The following is a 16672-nucleotide window of genomic DNA, read 5'->3' as shown; positions in this document are numbered from 1 at the left end:
TGATTCATCCTGCCTCAGGAAAAGGGCTTAACAGACATCCAGAGGAGTGGGAGGGTATGGACACAAAGGACAAAATTTCATGGCAAAAGGGGAGGGAGAGGAGGAATGACCACAGAAAAGGAAAAGGTTAACAACAAACTGCATAATCAGGAACATAGGAAAATTCCTACCACGGGGCAATATCCTCCCTATGACATGCAGAAATTGATATTTCTATGAGTGAAGCTGAACAGAAAAAGGAAGTTACAGGGAAAGATCTGCAAGGCAAAAATATAGAAACAATTTAGAAGAGAGAACTCAAAATGGGTATTTTAGAAGCATTAATTTCATATGGAATGCAGAGACTTACAAAAGAAAACTAAACAAGTATAATGGCCATAAAACTAAGAACAAAAGTAGAGAAAAGACAAAAAAGGATAATAAATAATGAAGAGAATAAGGGGGTGGGGAAAATCCTTTTTTTTTTCCTTTAGAAAAAATACAAAAAAAGTTTTTAAACAAATGAAACAAGTTAAAGGAGAGAAAGATTTTACTTGGCTTTATTTGAGGGGAAAAAATAAATAACTAAATATTAAGAAAAAAGGAACTAAGAAGTAAAATAAAACTTCAAAATTAGAGACAACAAGGTAATAAATAGGAAGGGATAGAAGAACTGAGAATAAGGAGATGAAATCTAGTGAGATTCAGGTTTCCTCAAAGTAGATTAAGATAAAATAACTAAAGATACAAAGTACCATGTTTATAGAAGGAGAGAAGAAAAAAAATCTTCATTTGAAAAAGAGCAATTTTAAGGACAGAGGTAAATATAAACTTAAATCTCATAACTCAAATGTGAATGGCTGAAACTATCCAATAAAAGTAAAAAGATTGATAGACTGGATAAGAAAACAAAACTTCATAATCTACTTGCTTACAAGAAACACACTTTTAAAATAAGCATATTCAAAGAATACTATGTATCAGGTAAATCCAAAACAATAAGAGTTTTAATCATGATATCAAACAAAACAAAACCATTCAAAAATTAAAAATAGAAAAGCAAGAAGACTACATTACACCGAAACAAATCATAGACAACAAAAGAATATCAAGAGTAAACAGACATCCTCTAAAAGCCCTACCATTTAACTTCATGAAGGAAAAATTAACTGACCCACAAAAATAGCACAGACAATAAAACAATAGTGGCAGGAGAGTTCAATGTCAGTCTCTTCGTTTTAAATAAGTCTAACAGAATGATAAACAATAGGGAAACTATAAAATTGAAATTGCTAAAGAAACTAGAACTAAAAAAGTCATGACATCTTATAAATGAAACTATTAAAGATCATATGTATTTCTTAGCACTACATGAAAAAAACTTTTACAAAAAATAACCATGTGTATTAGGCCACAGAGATATTACAAGCAAAAATAAATAGGCAGAAATAGCAGATTCATCATTTATAGACCATAACACAATAAAAACAGTAATACATTCAAGGAGCACAGACAAAAGACACTGACCCAAATAGAAGCTTACCATTGAATTCCTAAATAAAGAGTGAATTAAGAAAATCACAGACACGACTAATATTTATGTGAAAGAAAAATATAATTATGAAACAGCATACCCAAATGTCTGAAATGTAACTAAAGCAGCCCTCAAGGGGAAAAAAATCATATTCCTACAAACATATTAACAAACTAGAAAAAGAAGGGATATATTAAACAAATATTCAATTTTGAATATTAAATAAAAAAGCCAACAAATAAATCCAAAAAAAAAAAGCAAAAAACAAGGTATATTAAAAAATTTAAAACTGCAAACCAAAAAATAAGATAAAGAAATGTTAAAACAACTAAAATCTAGTTCCCTGAAAAGACTAATAAAATTGATAGACCTTTATCCAAACTGTTTCAAAACAGGACAGAAAATTTTATATACTGTTATATGTTAACAAAACTGAGAATCAAAAGAAATAAAGGACCATTTTCAAAAATAAAAAGCAGCCAAACAGAAAATCAAATAAAGATCTTAAATAATTCAATCAAAGAAAAGGAAATACAATTAGTTTTAAAGGAACTACAAAAGAAAAATGTTCCTGGTTCTGATAGATTCCCAAGAGGATTCTATCAAAATTTTTAAATAATTTGTACTGATGCTTCACAAATTAATTTCAAAAATAGAGAAAGGAAGCAAGCTACCTTCTATGAGACAAAGATAATCCTAATGCCTAAAACAAGAAAGTATAAAGCAAAGAAAGATAATTATGGACCAACAGAGACCATCTATGAATATAGATTCAAAAATTTTAAATAAATAGACTACACTGATTTATCCAAGTAATCATTCATCCTGACTAAATAGGTTATACAAAGAAACCAAGAATGGTTTAATCTTAAGAAAGCAATCAACATAATTAAACATATTAAAAACAAAATCATCCAAAATTGTGTGATCATCACAGTAGATTTAGGGAAAGCATTTTACAAAGTACAATCGTCATTTATGCTTAAATTTCATAAAAACAGACATCTAAAACCAAAAACAAATATCACACGCACTGAGGAACTACTAGAAGGTTTTCCAATTATACAAAAGCAAAGCAAGGATATTCATTTTATATGATTTGAGAGTTCTAGAAATACTAGCAACAGAAATAAAATGAAAAAAAAAATTCAAGATGCAAATGTAGATAAAGAAGAGATACAATTTTTATTGAGGCTACAATAATCTACTTAGAAAATCCTAGAGAGCCAGCAAAGATACAATTAAGATAAATTAATTGTTTCAGCAAATTCAGAGGCCAAAAAATAAAATCTAAAACATCAACAACATTTATATATAACAATAAAATTTAAGACACAATCATGGAAATGAAATGACATTCCAAATAACTATAAAATACCTAAAATCTCTGAATATTAATCTACAAAAAGTCCATAAAATACTTATATGGATTCAATTTCAAAGTGTTCCTTCAAGCAATAAAGAACAACCAATGGCACTGGAATATTCAGTGCTAATGACTGGGCCATGCCAATATAACAAAAATTACATTATCAAAAGCAATTTGCAGTTTTAATAATATACCAATCAAATTATTAAAGTGATATTTTACAGAACTTGAAAAATTAGCAAAATTCACTTGGAAAAATAAAACTCTAGAATATCAAGTTAAATTGTGAAAAAAGCTAAGAGAGAATAGCACTTACAGACCTCAAACTATATTACTACAACAGTCATCAAAACCATCTTGGTTTAAAAAGGTTTACCATCAATCTCTTTCTTTCCCCATTCATACTGACTCAACCCTCTCTTTATATTTATTTAGCCAATCAACATTATCTGTTCTTCCTTCATAATGGCTGTTCTCCTTTCACATCCCATTATCATTGGCACCCCCCAAGTCCAGTCCCCAAGTTGGCTTTACATTTCTAGATCACTACAATGCTCCTAACTGGTCTCTCTGCAAGTCAGATTCCCTACAATTATTCTTTAGATCTGAAATTTAAAGGGACCTTAAAGACTATCAAGTGAATCAGAAATTCTGAACTTTTTTGTGTGTCATAGCCCCTTTTCACAATCTGATAAAGCCTACAAACTCCCCAGAATCATGTTCTTAATACACAAAATAAAATATGTAGGATTATAGAAGAAAGCAATTATAAAGAAATATTGATGTAATGTTTTCCCCATCTAAGTTCACAGACTCCTGATCTAAGTCAACCCTGCTATGTTATACAGATATAAAATGTGAAGCCAGAAAGGATGAAGGTATTATAAAGAGAAAATTGTTCAAAATTTCAGATCCTTTGATTTCAAATCCATGGCTTTTTTCCATATACTCCTAGTCCTCTCCATTCTCATTCTATTCTTTATATCATCCCTAAGCTCAAATCCTAAAATAGCTCCCTTTTGATACTTCATCAAATTCAAGGCTCTCCATTAATAATCTGACCCACCCATCCTCACTTTACACTACTTACACTAAGGCACTCTCCTCACTATCATGTAAATAGGTTTAAGAATGCCCCCATGCATCTGTATCCCAAAGAGATCATAAAAAAGGGAAAAAGACTCACATTTGCAAAAATGTTTGTAGCAGCCTTTTGTAGTGAACAGAACTGGAAACTGATGCATACCCATCAGTTGAGGAATGGCAGAATAAATTATGGTATATTGAGATAATGGGATATTATTGTTCTATAAGAAATAATGAGCAAGATGATTTCAGAAAAACCTAGAAAAACTTACATGAACTGATGCTGACTGAAGTGAGCCAGAACCAAAAGAAAATTGTACATAGTAACAATGAGATTACATGATGATAAGCTGTGATTACTTAGTTCTTTTCAACAATGAGGTGATCCAATGCAATTCCAATAGATTTGAGATGGAAAAGCAAAGCATTTTAACTTTTTTGTTGTTATTGTTGTTTGTTTGGTTGGGATTTTTTCTCTCTTTTTTTCCCTTTTGATCTGATTTTTCTTGCACATCATGACAGATGTGGAAATACATGTAGAAGAATTGTACATGTTTAAATTATATTAGACTACTTGCTTCTAGAGGAGAGTGGGAGGGAGGAAGAAAAATTTGGAACACAAGGTTTCGCAAGGATGAATGCTGAAAACTATCTTTGTATGTATTTTGAAAAATAAAAAACTATTATTTTTTTTTTTTTAAAGAATGCCCCTATGGCTCCATTCCTGGGATTCCCCTAACTTACAGTGACCTCCACCTCCCCAAATTCTTGCTCAAGGGAATTTTTCAAGCTTCCTCCCTGAACTCCTGCCACAATAAAATACTGTCTAGTCTATGTGTATTGTCTGCGAGCAGTTAGCTAGTACAGTGGATAGAATGCTAAAGCCTATGCTAAAGTCAGGACGACTCATCCTCCTGTGTTCAAATCTAACCTTACTTAGATTGTGTGTCTGTGACTTAATGTGTGACCTTGGGCAAGTCACTTAACTCTGTTTGCCTCAGTTTCCTCATCTGTAAAATAAGCTGGAAAAGGAAATGGCAAACCACTTCAGTATCTTTGCCAGAAGAAATGAATATGACTAAACAACAACCAGCATACAACCTGGAACATAGTAGGCACTATAAATGCTTTAGGTTATTTTCCTCAGAATTTCATGACCATTTTCATCTCACCAACCAGACTCTCTGAAGGCAGTAGACCCAACTGAATAACATTTGTTGACTGCTTGTTTCTGTGAGCTTCAGACTAACTTCAATAGCCAAGCTAGTCACTTCAACTACCATCTAGGTCTCCACAGAGACATCCCACTACCCCCTAGAGGAAAATCTGCTGTTATCCTCAGTTCTTCTCCTAAGCTAACACTTAACATACCCATCCCTTTTCAGTAGCTACCATAGCCCAATCCTACACCTTCTGTCCAGTCTAGATGACTCTTCTTTCTGTCGATTGTCACTCTTGTGCCCCAGAACTCTCCTTCTGCTGTCCCATGTAACTAAGGCAACTCCCTACTAATTCCTCAGAGCTTCACCCACCCCAAGTCTCCTTCCCTTCATTTAATTAAACTATACCTCAAGACCCACCCTATTCTGGGCAGTGCTCCAGATTTGAAAGGGAGCTTAGAGGCTATTCCTTCCAAATTCCTACCTACCACAGGAATCATCCCCCTCCAAAAACCATCTCAGACAGAACATCCCACAGTCTCTGTCTGAAAACCCTCCACTGATGGGGGAGTTTATCTGACTATGAAAAGGGAGGGAAAGATGGGAAGGAGAGAATATGGAACTCAAAACTTTTTGGAAATGTTAAAAACTGTTTTAACATGTAATGAGGGAGAAGATAAAAATATTTATTTTTTAAAAAAATACATGCCTCCAAATATTTAAAGACCACTACCAAAAGAGGCAACATGGTAGAGTATAAAATGTGCTGCCTTTGACCCTGAATTCAGATCCTACCACGATTATATATAGATAAATTAACAACTAATATATATTATATACTATATATAGTATATAAACATTGCTATCTATATGATCTTGGGCAAATCACTTAAGTTCTCTGAGCCTGTTTTCTCCCTCTGTATAACAAGGAACTAGGAAGTTTCCAAGGTCCCTTCTAGCTCTGAATCTATGATCAATATGATCACGTTCCCCAAATCTTCTCCAGGCCCAACAAACATCCCCCAAAAACAAACTATTCTGCCCTTTCCCTGGTTTCCAGATGCCTTACTGTATTGAGTGAGAGGTTTCAAATGAGCCTGATTCTTTCTCTAACTCACTAGCAAAATCCCCACCTTGCTGCTTCCTCCTATGGTGTGCTCTATTCTTCAGCACATTCCTATTTCTGCAAACTCCCAAGTCATAAACTCCTGGAGGGAGAACAAAATGTCTCCTCTTTAATCTGCTGCTCAAGCACCTGGGAACAAGGTCAGATATCATCTCTTCCACTAATTTCCCAGCAGGGACCAGGCCATATAGAACTTAAAACATCTTTGCCCAGTTTCTGGTTAGCCCAACACAGACTAAGGCAATAAGACCAGCTGGCAAAATACTGAGGTCCATGAGAATTTGCATTTGTAAACCATTGGGGGCTACCTGTATTGTTCTTATAAATCCTACTTCCTATATATCTCTACATTGGTGATAACATAAAAGTCACTAATTCAATTATTACTTAGTACACACAGACTAATTATAAAGCTTGATGCTAGATACAAGAGATGAAATGATATAACAATAATAATATTAATAATAAAATTTGTAACAATAATAATAGCATGTATACATGCTTTAAAATTTGCAAAGTGTTCAACATACATTATTTCATTTGATCCTCAATCAATCTTGGAAGATAGGAACTAATAAAATTCTCATTTTAGAAATGAAGAAAATCAGGCACAGAAAAATTAAGTGACTAACCCAGAATCGCAAGGCTAGGAAATATCTGAGACAGGATTCAAATGCAGGTCTTCCTGACTACAAATCCAGCACTCAGTGGGTTAGCCTCAGGGTTAGATATCACATTTAATACACATTCTCTGGCCCAATGGAGACTTTAATGGTAGGGGAGAGAAGTAGGAAGAACACCCCCACATCCATACTCACTCCCTCTCTCTATCTTTCTATCCATTTATCTATCTCTTTCTTTCTCTGTCTCAGTCTCTCTCTCTTCTTTCTCTCTGTCTGTCTTTTTCTAGCTCTGTCTCTCATACACATACTCCCTCCATCTTTCTCCCTCTCAATCTTTCTATTTCTCTCTATCTCTATCTCTCTGTGTCTCTATCTGTCTCTGTCTCTCCATCTGCTGTCTCTCTCCCTGTCTGTCTTTCTCTCTCTCCATCTGCTCTCTCTCTCTCTCTCTCTCTCTCTCTCTCTCTCTCTCTCTCTCTCTCTCATACACACACACACACACACACACACACACACACACACTCTGCATCTTTCTCTGTCTCTGTCTGTGTGTGTGTGTCTCTTTCACACACACATACAGAGAGAGAGAGATTTACTATAAAATGCAATAACTACTGATGAAAACAGAATAGAAAACATGAAATGCAAAAGGTTATACCAGATCTGAAATAAAGGAAAGTTCACTTTCAACTGGAAGGCTTCATGTAATAGATGACTGCTGAGGATGAAAAAGGGAAAGGACTTAAATAAATGGAGATAGAAAAGGAAAGAAGAGTAGCTGAGGTACTGAAGACATTGAGAACAAAAGAAAGAACAGACACAGGAAACCACAACACAAGGGACGATAAACATTCCATACTGTCTAGTTCATAATACCTGAAAGGGAGATAGTGAATCACATAAAGATAGAAATGTCGATTGCAGAAAGCCTTGAAGGCCAAGTTGAAGAGTAGACAATATCTGGTGGGCCATAAGGGGCTTTCTCTTGCCAGTCTGTAGACAATCCATAGTCCTCTGTCCAGAGCTTCTGCTGCCTCCCACTAAGCAACACACACAACACAGGGGGCACAATAACCAAGGACTCTCAGTGGATGGAGAAGGCAAAGGGAACACTCCCTGGGAAAAAAGTTGAAGGGAGCCCTTGTACAAAACAACAGAAACCTCAGCCTTGTCAGTCAATTGGCATTTATTTAGTACTTACTGTGTTCAAGACAAAACCACAGCCTTACTTTTGCTCCCAAGGGGCTCCCATTCTAATGGGAGACAACATCACACAAGAAACATGGATGGAAAGAGGAGGTGATCTTAGAGGTCCTAGCCATTAGAGGGAAGGCAGAAGGGGGAAGTAGAGCCTGGCGGCACAGTCCCCAATTACTGGGAAATAAAACCTAGTAGCTTTGGCTCAGATTGTGTGAGATGACACCCTATATGGCCAGATATACACATGGTAGACACCTTGGTGGTGGCTTTCATAATAACCACATTATAACCACATATAATTATATATAACCATTGTAACCATAACAGACATAGCCTCTGATTTCAGGGAAAATTTAAGTAGCAAGCGGAATCAGGGGAAATGATTACCTAAAAGGGACCTCTAACAAAGCGAGAAGAAAAAAACTAAAAATTTAGTTGATTTTGTAAAAATAATCATTTATGTAAAATTATTTATACATACACACTTTATGCTGAACTACCGAAAAGTATAGTCATCATGATTTAGAAAATTAATATACAATATATATTTTTATAATTATATGTAATTATAAATATATATAATATAAATATAATTTATAATTAATATATAATAATATATAAAGACCTTCATTCTCAGAACCTGTATAATCATTTTATAATTTTATTTACCTATCATTATTTTGTTTGTCATCTCCTCAAACTTCGACTATTGCAATAGACTGCTGATTGGTTTTCCTGCCTCATATCTTTTCCCATTCTAGTCCATCACTGTCCAATTAATCTTCCTCAAGTGCAGATCTAATCATATCAATTTCCCTATTCAATAAAATGCAGTGGCTCCCTATCACCTCCAGGATCAAATATCAAATTCTGTTTGATTTTCAAAACCTTTCATAACCTGACCCCCTCCTCCCTTTCCAGTCTCCTTACACTATATTTTCACTATACTACCTATTCTGAGATCCAAAGGCACCAATTTCTTTGTCTTCAAATAAAACATTCCACCTTCCAATGCTGTGCATTTTCACTAACTGTCCCCCATGCCTGGCAAGCCTTCCCTTTTCATCTCTGGTTTCTAGCTTCCCTGGCTTCCTTCAAGTCCCACCTAAAATCCCACCTTCTACAATAACCCCCTGAATGCTACTACATTCCCTGTTAATTATCTCCAATTTGTCCTGTCTATATCTGGTTTGTACACAATTGTCTGCATGTTGTTTCCCAATAGAAAGACATTGGATTTTCCCTTTCTTTGTATCCACAGTGCTTAATCTATTGTCTGGCACATAGTGATATGATAAATATATTCATATTATAATTATAATAAACTATGCATTTATAATTATTAATGTCATGATGATATTAGTTTTTATAATTGCAAACACTTAATAAATGCTTCTTGACATTGACTTGACTTTCATCCATACACTTCTTCTAAAATATGTTTGTGATTGTTCAGTATATTTATCTATTTCCGTGTTAGCCTCTTACTTACCAGAATTATAAATCCCATAAAGTCAGAGGCTAATTTTGTCCTAAATTTGTCCTCTTCCCCAGGACATCTATTGCATTAGATGATAATATTCTCTTTTGCTACATTCTTCCATTCCATCTCTTTTTCCATTCTATCTCTTCCTCTCTGATCTTCCCCTGCTTCATCCTTTTTTCTTCCTCATTTCTCTCTCATCTTTCTGACTTTGATCTGAATTCTCCTTCCTCTTTTTTAATCCTCCCAAGCTTTCTTTCTCTTACCTCTCTGCTCCTTTGTCTTAAGTTGCAAGATTCCAAGATTTCCTACCATCCTTCCTTCTTTTTCTCCTCTCTCCTCCTTCCCTCCCTTCTTTCCTCTCTCCTCCCCTCCTCTCTGTCTGTCTCTGTCTCTCTGTCTCTGTCTCTCTCTCTCTGTGTGTTTCTCTGTCTCCCTCTGTGTGTCTCTCTCTGTGTCTTTTTCTGTCTCTCTCTGTGTCTGTCTGTCTCTGTCTCTGTGTCTGTCTCTGTCTCTTTCTCTCTCTCTCTCCTTCTTTTTGCTGGCTTCAGGGTTTTTTGATAAGTAAAGCCTCAATAATTCCCTTTAATGGAGAAGGAGAGGGAGGGAAAAAGGTGGGTTGAATTAATGAAAGTTCTGAGTAATACAATGTTATTAAATTAATTCCATTTTATTATCTTCAAGTAAGAGCAGTCACACTGCTGACCCCAGGAAAAAGAGGCTGGAGAATAAGTGTTTTAACAAATAGATAAGAATGCATTTATAATTAACACATTCATTGTTTCAAATGTTGCCATTAAAGGTCTATACTCTTTAAGTAGGTTAACGTTTCCTGGCTAATACAATCGATTTGCTTAGCAAATTCACTACTTCCTCTCAAATCAAGGTAAAAACCTATTAGAAAAGGTTTTCTCTATTCCCAGACCCAAAAGTTAGCATAGTAGGAGTGTTTTTTTTGTTTTTTTTTTTTTTTTACCTCATTACAACAAATTTTCCATGGAGAATAATACTGTGCAAGTGCTTTCTAGCTGGGATGAATCCCTCATTTTACAAATGAGGAAACTGAGGTCCAAAACAGTTAGTTAAGTGACTTGAACAAGGTCACACAGGTATTGCCACAGTTCCCTGTAGGAATTCTTCACCTCTATACCCTGTCTTAATAGTTGTTGCTAAAAGGGATGGTGAGATATAGAAGAAAGGAATGTCCTTTCACCAAAGCTGGGGAAAATGTAAAACTCCTGTATGTTGGAAAGAAGAGGAAAAGAAAAAGCTGGTTTTCACCATGGGAGAGCAGAAAGAGAAAAATGGATTCCCCAGTTTCCTGATTTCCCACATGGAATTTAGGCTGCATTTTCTCCATGAGAACTATAGTTCTATAGATAAAATTATTAACAGACCATTAGGACTGAAAGGGGTCTCAAAGATTTTGGACTTTTCATTTTACAGCTAAGGAAACTGAGGCCCATTAGAGCAAAATTACTTGTCCCAAACCACAAGGTTAATGTCAGGTCCAGGGAGTGGGGGAAAGCACGGGTCTCCAGACTGGCAAGTCAGCTCTCCATCACACCTTGATGCTCCCACTCAGGAGTTCAGGTTTCTGTCAGATCATCTGGGAACCTAACTACCATTTATAAGATGGTTTCTAAGGGAGAATGTTTTCTAGGTTCCAAACAAGCCAACTTACAGGTGAACTTTTAGAACACAATCCCACTGCTCTGTCTGATTGTGTGCTGTCTCCATTGTACCAGGAAGATGAAAGAACAAAGATAATTGCTGATAATTACAACTCAAGTAGCAATTATCCCTCAACTTTGCTCACCTCCCTCCACCTCCAGTATTCCCCTCACTTCCATCTAAACAATCAAATCCCCTTTCCCCAGAAAGTACAAAGATCCTGGAGCCAAAAGAAAAATAGAGTAATTAAGCGTTGCCAGATAGCAATTTACTCCCCAAAGCCTTGTTTGGGATGTTTTTAATAATAATAATAATAATAATAATAAATATTTTCATATCATTTCAAGTGTTACAAAGTACTTGATATCTGATATCTCTTTTGTGCTTCACAACAAACCCTATAAAGTAGGTAAGGTCATTAACCCCTTTTTATAGAGAAAGAAATTAAGGCAGGGAAAGGTTTATTGATTTTCCACAAGTCAAAGAGCTAACAACGTATGAGGCTGGATTTGAACTCAGATCTTCTGAATTACAAATCCAATACTACTATATTTCTTTTTCTGGCAGATGGCATCAGAGATTTCTGTTCTACATATACCATTATGTATCCTCAGACACTTATTTTTTCATCACTTCCTCTCATCCCCAGGTGCCTAGAGAAACCCTCAGACACACCCACAGCAGTCATGATGTAGTGAAGAGCAAGCTAGATTTGAAGCTAGAAAAGACTGGGTGCATATCCCAGTTAACACAATTACTAATAATTCAACCTCCTTATTTAAATTTTGTGGATATCAGTTTCAGAAAAGAGGGAATATTAATTCTTGCACTATCCACATTTCCCAAGGTTTTTGTGGGAAAGCATTTTGTAAACTTTAAAGAGCTGTAGAAAAATAAATTGTTATTGTCCCCCAATTCTAGTGTCTTTCCTCTGTTGATTATTTTCATTTATCCCAGATACAGCTTGTTTTTGTACATAATTGTTTGCATGTTGTTCACACACACACACATACCATGATACTGTGAGCTCTTCAAAAACAGGGACTATCTTTTGCCTTTCTTTATATCCCCACTGAGTCAAGGACAGACCTCTTCCCCTCCCACTAGGCATCTTTCTTCTCAGAACTAAGGAAGTGGATTGGAAGGGAAAGGTTGCTATTTCTATTGCCTCCTCCTCCTCCAATTGCATGGACTACCATCTACTTTATCCATGATCAACTGAAGTTGGTAGCACAGAAATGTTGTTATGAAAAACAGTAGTGCCGTATACAAATATATACACAAAGAAACCTGTCTTTCGACCCCCTAAAGTTCCCTAAATACGATCTACGCCAACAGAGTCTCACTGTGCTCGATCCTACAAGCCCAGGTCCAAGGACTGAATTCTGAGGACAAACTTAGTGAAGTTCCCAACCAGAAGGTTGGACTCAGCTGCAGCGAATCATAAGATCATACATGTAGAGTAAGAAGGGATCTTAGCAGCCATTCACTCCTATCACTTTCACTAAGGTGGGAAGGCCTTTAAATCTGTGTTAATGAAGGAAATATCAACACTAATGACATCACATAATTTTAAAATAGATCTATAATATATTTGTGTATATATTATATACATATACTATATATATGTATATATCGTGGGGTGAGATTTAAATATATACAGATACACATATTTAAATGTACATAAGTGTATATGTTAATGTATATATTATACATATATACATGTGTATATGGTATGCATATGTGTGTGTGTGTGTGTGTGTGTGTAGACAGACAGATAAGAGAGACAGACAGACAGGTAGATATGTATGTATGGAGTGGGGTGGGATTTAGACCTGTGTTTTCATTAGTGTAGAAAATTCTCAGTGAGGAAGAATCTAGGTATCTCTAACATGGGTACTAAAAAGCAAGTTGTTCTATTTGGCCTGATCTGGTATTGAGTACTTCTTAGCTACTGACTGGTTTCAGGAAACAGGAATCTCACTGGGATCTAAGTTACTAAACTGGTGCTGATCTCTGGCAATAGAGAGAACCTTATACCAAAGAAATCAAAGGACTGGGTCTGCCTCTTTTACTCCTTTCCTTTAAAAAGTCTAAACTGTAGAGATATTTAGAAATGGAAGGGAACTCAGAGCTAGGTATCTGCTCCAAACTCATCATTTTACAGATGAGGAAATCTAGATACAAATAAGTAGAAATGTATAAATCTCTGCAGCTCACACCAAACTGAATGAGACGGAAACCTCTGGACAAAGGACATTTCTTTCTTCTCAAAATTCTGACACTGACCTGAAAGACTGAGATCACCAACACCAAATAACCAAAGAAAGTTAACCAGAATAAGCAGAGCTTTCTCATGGGCCAAGGGGTCTATCCACCAATGTCACATTAATCACCATCTTCACTCTAATTCTCCTAGCTTTGGTTCCACTCCATCCTCCGGGGGATATATATATCACCTGGACCACAGCAACCTTCTCAGTAGAGAAATCAGTACTTTCCACTGCCTTCACCCATAAAATTATCAGAAACTGAAGACCAAGGTGAAGTCCAGGCTTAAACCAAACAAAGGTGAATTAGATAAATTTCAGTCTCATGTGTCCTCTACTTCAACCATAGCCAATTGCCTAGATCCTGTCCTTGAGAGCCTAGGTCCTATTCCTTCTTGAACTTTCTTATGAATCAACCCCCAATACAGTTGTCCACAATGCTCAAATATTATCCCTGGTTTTGGTTCCCCTGGGGGAAAAGGAAAAGCTGTCAAGGAATAAATAATAAAATGGAAGAAACAAAGAGAAAAAGAAAGGAAGGAAGGAAGGAAGGAAGGAAGGAAGGAAGAAAGAAAGAAAGAAAGAAAGAAAGAAAGAAAGAAAGAAAGAAAGAAAGAAAGAAAGAAAGAAAGAAAGAGGGAGGGAGGAAAGGAAGAAAGACAAAAAGGAGACAGGACATTAAATTGAATATAAAGAGGGGAAACAACCAGAAATTCAAGTATTGGTCAGTTGTTTGGGCTTTCTGGAAGATCCAGAAACCGTATCCAGGAACTGCGATTCTTTCCATGCCTTTCCCAACTTTGTCCTTACTTCTTATTGAAGAGGGGAAGGAGATGGAAAATGGAAGGACTTAACTTTCTTGAAGAAAAGCCAAGATGTGCTTTCTGATTTATTTGGGAGGTGGAAGGTGGGAGGTGGAAGTTGTCTTGGCCTAAATATTTTGGGTGAAATCTCTCATTCTCAAAGCAACTGAGTACATATTATAGAGATGCACTCCAATCTTAGCCATAAGCCAGACAGTCTAGACAGCATTAGCTGGCCAGGATTTCCCTGATCCAGTAGTCTCCTGTCAGGGGACATCCTACTCTTATTTCCTCCCCTTTACTTTTTAATATTGCCCCATTTAGAATGTCTCTAAATCAAGCCCTGCATTAAGCTATGCCCTTTGATTTGTCTTCATTCCCATCCCTACTAGACAGGGAGGCTTTAAAAAAAAAAAAACACTAAGCTTCATATGCAGCCAAATCAAACCCCCAACTTACCTTATCTTAGGGAAATCCCATGCCATCAGACAAATTAACTGAATGACCTTGGAAAAAGTCACTTCTGCTCTCTGAGCCTCAAAAACGTCCTCCTTAAAAGAGAGGATTGAACTAGAATGATATCTAGATCCTTTCCAGCTCTATAGTCCTACGGATAAAGATCCACAGGCCCTGGCCTTGATTCAGGGTATTTGCACCTTCCCAGAGGATGTAGGTTTCACATCCAGTTGGGCACAACATCTCCAGTGCAAGACAGCGCCTGGCACAAGCTGCTCTTAATAACTCGAATGCTTTAATGAACGACAAGTTCAAGGGCCTGTGGAATGGACAAGGTTCTGATTCAGCACGAAAAAAAAATCAGACTTGACAACCCAGGAGCTAATTCACTTCCTGGCGGAGATTTCCAACTGCAGCTACCCAATGCAGAGAAGCTAAAAACCCCAGCAGGGACAGAATTTTAGACTTCCAGGTGGGAGAATGTGTCCAGAGGATCTGAGATCCGAATCCAACCAGCTGCAGAAAGCCCGCGGGGTCAGCCCACCCTGCCGAGACGGAACCCGCAAAACTCCGAAGGGAAAGAGGATAGAGTCCCGCGGGATGATCAGAAGAGGCCAAGGACTAGGATTCCGAGGAGCAGCGGAGACGAGGTCCCGCCCCTGCTCCTTTCTGCCAGAGAGCATCTCCCCTCTGAGCCACTGAGCCAGCGGTCATGGTCTCTGGACCAGGGAGAACGCCTCCGCCAACACACACATCCGCCCCATCCCCGGGGAAAGGCAGGCGGCCGAGGCAAGCATTCGGACACCCCCTAGCACGGGGAAGGGGGTTCTGGGGAGGGAGAGCGGGGGAGACGGCCAGAACGCTGGAGGTGTCTCCTCCCTCTCTGTGGACGCCGATGCTCCTGTGGCCCTCCGAGAGAAGAGCCCGTCTCCTTCTCTCTCGGGTCACCGAAGCCTTTCTGTGCAGTGACGTCCCCCTGAGCCTGAGCTCAGAGAAGGGACAAGGGGTTACCCCCTCCCCCAACTCCGTGTAAGTGTCCCTGGTCCGACCCTTTTCCAAACTCCTCCCCTTTTCAAGCTGCGACTCAGGTGCTGGAAAAGTTTCCGACACATAAGACGCCCCAATACCCCCTCCTCTAATTCAATCTCTCCCCCACTCTCGTGCCTAGGCAGCAGGAACCCCAGCTCCTTGGGGCTATTGCCTTTCCTCCCATCCACCTCCCGCCCGTGCTTCCCGTCCATCCGTCAGTCCGTCCATCCCTAGCCCAGGCCAGCCCAGCCTCGGCTGTTGGCCGTGCTCTCCCCATTGCCGCCGGCTCAAGGTCACAGCTGACACCGCGCTCCCTCTTTGCGCCGGACTCCCTTCCCCTGGCCGCTCCGGCCTGGCACAACCATGGCGGGAGAGGGAGGAGAGATGCAAGCCCTCCCCTCCCCAGAGCCCCAGCTCGGAGCCGGCCAGGGGTCGTGGCGGGAGCCCGTGGGCCCTCCGGAGAGCCGCCCCGCCTCACCTGAGCGGGTTCCGGGCGGCGGGATGCTACGGCTGCCGCTGCCGCTGCTGGCGGTACCGCGGCCGCTGCCGGGGCTGCTGGGGCTGCTGCGGCTGCGGCTGCCGTCCGGACCCTGAGCCAGTGCCCGGGCGGTCGGGCAGGCGGGCGTGCGGACCGGCGGACCGACGCTACGGCTGCGGCTGCGGCTGCGACTGCGGCTGCGGCTGCGGCTGCTCCACGGGCTGCTGGCTCGGTTGCCGCTGCCCCGCGCCCCCACGCCCTCCCCTCGGGGGTCCGCCCCCGAGGCTGCCTCCTGCTCGGGCTCCGCTGCGCCGCCCGCTGCCGCTGCCGAGGCCGCCCAAGCTGCCGCACTGCTCTCTCCTCTCCTCTCTTCTCCCCTCCTCTCCCCTCCTCCTGACGCGG

General features: G+C 39.0%; 1 protein-coding gene across 8 annotated transcripts in view; it reads right to left on the bottom strand.

Moving 5' to 3' along the window:
• The window catches only part of ATP2B2 (ATPase plasma membrane Ca2+ transporting 2), a 653989-nt gene extending 637643 nt beyond the window's left edge, over positions 1-16346 (bottom strand). The window contains exon 1 of one of the 8 annotated variants that reach the window (XM_051982255.1): positions 16271-16346. The gene's annotated coding sequence lies outside the window, so the exon portion shown is untranslated. The remainder of the gene's footprint in view (positions 1-16270) is intronic. The other 7 variants (XM_051982273.1, XM_051982284.1, XM_051982295.1 and 4 more) reach the window with 7 other exon arrangements.
• Positions 16347-16672: the final 326 nt, after the last annotated feature.

This window comes from Antechinus flavipes, chromosome 1, assembly GCF_016432865.1.
Source record: "Antechinus flavipes isolate AdamAnt ecotype Samford, QLD, Australia chromosome 1, AdamAnt_v2, whole genome shotgun sequence".
NCBI classification, from domain to species: domain Eukaryota; kingdom Metazoa; phylum Chordata; class Mammalia; order Dasyuromorphia; family Dasyuridae; genus Antechinus; species Antechinus flavipes.
The sequence above is the reverse complement of the archived record's forward strand: the minus strand, read 5'-3'. Positions and strand labels throughout refer to the sequence as shown.